This window comes from Gopherus evgoodei, unplaced genomic scaffold, assembly GCF_007399415.2.
Source record: "Gopherus evgoodei ecotype Sinaloan lineage unplaced genomic scaffold, rGopEvg1_v1.p scaffold_209_arrow_ctg1, whole genome shotgun sequence".
Lineage (NCBI taxonomy): Eukaryota > Metazoa > Chordata > Testudines > Testudinidae > Gopherus > Gopherus evgoodei.
Genome location: NW_022059872.1, coordinates 11,187 through 17,803, shown reverse-complemented (window position 1 = coordinate 17,803; position 6,617 = coordinate 11,187).

Genomic DNA, 6,617 nt, shown 5'->3' with positions numbered 1-6,617 from the left:
CTAGTACCCATATTTTGGATGCTAAGGTCCAGATTTGGGAATTAAACTATGACATGGTGGCAGAGGTGGGATAGACAAGAATCCAAAAGCCAATAAGATTATATATTTTTTCTCTGCTAGCTGCTTGTAGCAGAGAGAGGGTTTTCAAAACTACAGCCAGAGATTTTTTTTTCTTTCTCCTTTCTGGCTGTGCATAGACATTGCCTCAGGCAGGGCCATTAAGTTTAACAAGGGTCTTTTGTTAGACAATAGAACTCCAGCTGTGAGTCAACTACACCAGCAGAACACACATGCAAATGAAGGATTTCTTTTTGTTCTAGTTATTCGGGAAGGTTAGTTAGAAAGGCACTGTTCTAGGCAACCTGAGAAGCAACAGAAAAGCCGCAGTTCAGGAAATAAGCACCAGAGGGCACCCCAACACAAAAAAGCAGGAACCATGACTACCAAGGATGCCCTGAAACAGGAACAAGCAAGATTGGAGGCAGAGGTACAAATCAAAGACGCAGAGCACAAGCAAGACATGAAAAAAAAACAACTAGAAATAAAACAAAAAGAGATGGAGCTAAGAGAAAGAGAAAGAGAGGCGGCCCACAAAAGAGAACAAGAAGACAGAGAGGCAGCCTACAAAAAAGAGAAAGCAGCCAAAGATGCAGACCACCAAAGACAGCTGGAACTCCAGAGGGAGACCTACCAGCAGGCCCTGGAATTAGAACGGGCTAAGCAACAGAACCCAGCCAATCCTAACAACCCGTCTCAAGTTGTTGTTCCACATCCCAAAAAATTTCCCACCTACAAGGCAAGTGATGACACTGAGGCCTTCTTAGAAAATTTTAAAAGAGCCTGCCTCAGGTACAGCATCTCTGAAGACCAGTACATGGCAGAACTGAGGCCACAGCTCAGTGGACCTTTAGCAGAGGTGGCGGCTGAAATGCCTAAGGAGAAAATGAACGACTATAAACTTTTTCAAACCAAGGCCAGATACAGAATGGGGATAACACCTGAACATGCCCGTCGGCAGTTCAGAGCCCTAAAATGAAAACCAGATGTGTCATTCCCCCGACACGCCTATCACATTGCAAAGAATAATGAAGCCTGGATATCAGGAACAAAGGTTAACAATCTGGACGAGCTGCACCTCCTGATACAAATGGAGCAGTTCTTAGATGGTGTTCCTGAGGAAATAGAGAGGTACATCCTAGATGGAAAACCCAAAACGGTAATCGAGGCGGGGGAGATTGGAGCCAAATGGATGGAAGTGGCAGAAAAGAAAAAAGCTACTGTCAAGGGGAGCGAATACCCCAGGGGGCACACTGACAATAAACCCTATAACCGAGGGCAGCACAAGACCCCACCTACAACCCAAGGAAAGCCACAGACGCCCTATTCTTCCACCTCAGCAGTCTCCAGTAACCCACCTCGACCCAGTGACCAGTCAGCTGGAAGATGTTTTAAGTGTAATGAACTGGGACATATAAAGGCCAAATGCCCAAAGAACCCAAACCGAGTGCAAGTCATTACACCACCATCATACCAAAGATCCCCAGGCCCAGATGCCTCTCAAATACCCATGGATCAAAGGGAAATTTTGAGAGTGGGCGGAAAGAAGGTTACCGTGTTGAGAGACATGGAGGCACAAGTGTCAGCTATCCACCAATCCTTCGTCGACCCCAAATTCATCAACCCAAAGGCCCAAGTGACCATTTACCCCTTCATGTCACAAGCTGTAGACTTGCCTACAGCTCAACTGCCTGTCCAGTACAAAGGCTGGTCAGGAACGTGGACTTTTGCATTCTATGACAATTATCCTATCCCCATGCTACTGGGGGAAGATTTGGCCAACCAGGTGAAGCGGGCCAAGAGAGTGGGAATGGTTACCCGTAGCCAAACCAGGCAAGCTTCCAGACCCATTCCTGTTCCTGAGCCATCCACAGAGGCCCCGTCTGTGTTACATGAGACCCAGACAGAGGTAGTGGACCCGGATCCCCTGCCAACAACTGAAACAGCCACAGTGCTTCCAGTCCCAGACCAGGAACTGGAAAAGCAACCAGCACTGACACCAGCGCTTGCAAATCCATCTTCAGCCCAAACGCTAGAGGGCGCCAGCGAGCCTGAACTGGCAGAAGCAGCAGACAACCATACCCAAGAGGCTCAGCCAGAGCCTGAAATACCACCTGGTGCACCAGCAGAGAGCAGCTCACCAGCAACGGAAACAACCCCATCACCTACATCGCTTCCAGAGGGACCAAGCCCAAGTCCACAGTCTGAGGAATAACTGGTGACCCCAGCCTCAAGGGAACAGTTCCAGACTGAGCAGGAAGCAGATGACAGCCTTCAAAAAGCTTGGGCGGCTGCACAGAGCACCCCACCGCCTCTCAGCTCTTCTAATCGATCCCGGTTTGTTGTAGAACAAAGACTTTTATACAAGGAAACTCTTTCTGGTGGACACTGGGAAGACTGGCATCCGCAAAAACAGGTGGTGGTTTCAACTAAGTACCGGGAAAAGCTCTTAAGCTTAGCCTATGATCATCCTAGTGGCCATGCTGGGGTGAACAGAACCAAAGACCGGTTGGGGAAGTCCTTCCACTGGGAGGGAATGTGCAAGGACGTTGTCAAGTATGTCCGGTCTTGTGAGGTATGCCAAAGAGTGGGAAAGCCCCAAGACCAGGTCAAGGCCCCTCTCCAGCCACTCCCCATAATTGAGGTCCCATTTCAGCGAGTAGCTGTGGATATTCTGGGTCCTTTCCCAAAAAAGACACCCAGACGAAAGCAGTACATAATGACTTTCGTGGACTTTGCTACCCGATGGCCGGAAGCAGTAGCTCTAGGCAACACCAGGGCTAACACTGTGTGCCAGGCCCTAACAGCCATTTTTGCCAGGGTAGGTTGGCCCTCCGACATCCTTACTGATTCAGGATATAATTTCCTGGCAGGGACCATGCAAAAACTGTGGGAAACTCATGGGGTGAACCACTTGGTTGCCACCCCTTACCGCCATCAAACCAATGGCCTGGTGGAAAGGTTTAATGGAACTTTGGGGGCCATGATACGTAAATTCGTCAATGAACACTCCAATAACTGGGACCTAGTGTTGCAACAGTTGCTTTTTGCCTACAGGGCTGTACCACATCCCAGTTTAGGATTTTCACCCTTTGAACTTGTGTATGGTCATGAGGTTAAGGGGCCATTACAGTTGGTGAAGCAGCAGTGGGAGGGGTTTACACCCTCTCCAGGAACTAACATTCTGGACTTTGTAAGCAACCTACAAAACACCCTCCGGCATTCTTTAGCCCTTGCTAAAGAAAACCTAAAGGATGCTCAAAAAGAGCAAAAGGCCTGGTATGATAAACATACCAGGGAGCGTTCCTTCAAGGTAGGAGACCAGGTTATGGTCTTGAAGGCACAACAGGCCCATAAGATGGAAGCATCATGGGAAGGGCCATTCACAGTCCAAGAGCACCTGGGAGCTGTTAACTACCTCATAGCATTTCCCAATTCCTCCCTAAAGCCCAAAGTTTACCATGTTAATTCTCTCAAGCCCTTTTATTCCAGAGACTTACAGGTTTGTCAGTTTACAGTCCAGGGAGGAGATGACGCTGAGTGGCCTGACGGTGTCTACTATGAAGGGAAAAAAGATGGTGGCGTGGAAGAGGTGAACCTCTCAACCACTCTGGAATGTCTGTAGCGGCAACAAATCAAGGAATTGTGCACTAGCTTCGCCCCATTGTTCTCAGCCACCCCAGGATGGACTGAACGGGCATACCACTCCATTGACATAGGTAATGCTCACCCAATTAGAACCCCACCCTACCGGTTGTCTCCTCATGCCCAAGCTGCTATAGAACGGGAGATCCAGAACATGCTACATGCTAAATGCGGTAACTCGTCCAGACAACTATCCAATGCCACGCACCAATGAGCTATTGGAAAAGTTGGGACAGGCCCAGTTCATCTCTACAATAGACTTAACCAAGGGGTACTGGCAAGTACCACTAGATGAACCTGCCAAGGAAAGGTCAGCATTCATCACCCATGCGGGGGTGTATGAATTTAATGTACTTCCTTTCGGGCTGCGAAATGCACCCGCCACCTTCCAGAGGCTGGTAGATGGTCTACTAGCAGGACTGGGTGAATATGCAGTTGCCTACCTCGATGATGTGGCCATTTTTTCTGACTCCTGGCCCGAACACCTAGAACACCTGGAAAAGGTCTTTGAGCGCATCAGGCAGGCTGGACTAACTGTTAAGGCCAAAAAGTGTCAAATAGGCCAAAACAGAGTAACTTACCTGGGACACCACGTGGGTCGAGGAACCATAAACCCCCTACAGGCCAAGGTGGATGCTATCCAAAAGTGGCCTGTCCCAAAGTCAAAGAAACAGGTTCAATCCTTCTTAGGCTTGGCTGGGTACTACAGGCGATTTGTACAACACTACAGCCAAATCGCTGCCCCACTGACCGACCTGACCAAAAAGATCCAGCCGAATGCAGTTAAGTGGACTGATGAGTGTCAAAAGGCCTTTACCCAACTTAAGGCAACACTCATGTCTGACCCTGTGCTAATGGCCCTGGACTTTGACAAGCCATTCCTAGTAACCACGGATGCATCTGAGCGTGGTATAGGAGCACTTCTCATGCAGGAAGGACTGGATCACAACTTCCATCCTGTTGTGTTTCTCAGCAAGAAACTGTCTGAGAGGGAAAGTCACTGGTCAGTCAGTGAAAAGGAATGCTACGCCATTGTGTATGCCCTGGAAAAGCGACGCCCATACGTTTGGGGACGGTAGTTCCAGCTACAAACTGACCATGCTGCGCTAAAGTGGCTTCATACTGCCAAAGGGAACAACAAAAAACTTCTTCGATGGAGTTTAGCTCTCCAAGATTTTGATTTTGAAATTCAACACATTTCAGGAGCTTCTAACAAAGTAGCTGATGCACTCTCCCATCAGAGTTTCCCAGAATCCACTGGTTGAAATTTGTTCTTAAAATGTAGAAAGTCTTGTAGTTTACATACTTAGTAGTATATGTAAAGGTGCATGTGTTGTATTAATCTGTTTATTCTAAAGGTCTAGGAAGAAATCACCGACAGTGACGTTCCCACTGTCTGCGATTTGGGGGGCGTGTCATAAACAGATAGCTAAGGGTTAATGTCTCTTTCACCTGGAAAGGGTTAACAAACAACACCTGACCAGAGGACCAATCAGGAAACAAGACACTTTCAAATCTGGGTGGAGGGAAGTTTGGGTGTGGGTCCTTTGTTCTTGGGCTGTTCTCTCTCTGGGCTCTGAGAGGGACCACAAGAATCTCTGGGCTCTCTTATCTTCTGTTTCCAATTTGTAAGTACAATGGTAGAAAGACAATAGGCTTTTACATTGTTTTTCTGTATTTGCAAATGTGTAGTCTGCTGGAAATAGTTTAAATTGTATTTTTTCTGGATAAGGCTGTTTATCCATTTTCTATAAGCTAAAAGACCCTGTAACTGTTTACCATCTAAATTGCAGAGATAAACCTTTTACTTTTTTCTTTCTTTTTTTATTAAAAGCTTTGCTTTAAGACCTGTCTGATTTTTTTCTCGTAGTTAAGGCTTGAAGGAAGGGAGTCTGCACTCACCAGGGAATTGGTGGGGGGAAGGGAAAAAGAGCAGGGAGGGAAAGGTAAATTTCCTCTTTGTGTTAGATTCACGGAACTTGAAGCTGTATTGCCTCTGGGAAAAGAGGGAAGAAAAACCTGCTCTCAGCGTTTATCTCTGTATCTCTCTCCGGGGAAGAAGGGAGGGGGGAATGGTTATTCAAGGATTTGAATTACGGTGATCTCCTAGGGTACGCAGGGCGGGCAAGATCTGGGAGGAGGTAAAGAGGGGGAAGGGAATGGTTTATTTCCCTTTGTTGTGAGACTCAAGGAATCTGGGTCTTGGGGGTCCCCAGGGAAGGGTTTGGGGACACCAGAGTCTATCAGGCGCTCTTCTTAAGTCCTGATTGGTGGCAGCCTATCAGATCTAAGCTGGTAATTAAGCTTAGGGGAATTCATGCTAGTACCCATATTTTGGATGCAAAGGTCCAGATTTGGGAATTATACTATGACAAGTCCCCACTTCCCTATTGTTTGTCTGTACAATCGCTGTCTGGGTCTGTGATTCTTTCTGTCTGCTGTAGAATTAATTTTTTGGGTGTAAACCAATTAAGATGATGGGGTATAATTGGTTAGATAATCATGTTACACTATGTTAGGATTGGTTAGTTAAATTTCAGTAAAATGATTGGTTAAGGTATAGCTAACAGAACTCAAGTTTACTGTGTAGTCTGCAGTCAGTCAGGAAGTAAGGTGGGGGAATTGGCATCATGTTTCGCTAAGGGCGAGGAATGGGAGCAGGGGCACAGGCAGGGCTCTGTGGCATCAGAGCTGGGAAGAGGACACTGAAGAAGGAAATTGGAATCATTGCTTGCTGGAAGTTCAACCCAATAAACATCTAATTGTTTGCACCTTCGGACTTTGGGTATTGCTGCTCTCTGTTCACACAAGAAGGACCAGGGAATGGGAGAGTGAAGGGATGAGCCCCCTAACACTAACTAACATCTAACACACATTTGAACCTCTTCTTTTCACACCATTGCTCATTCTCAGGG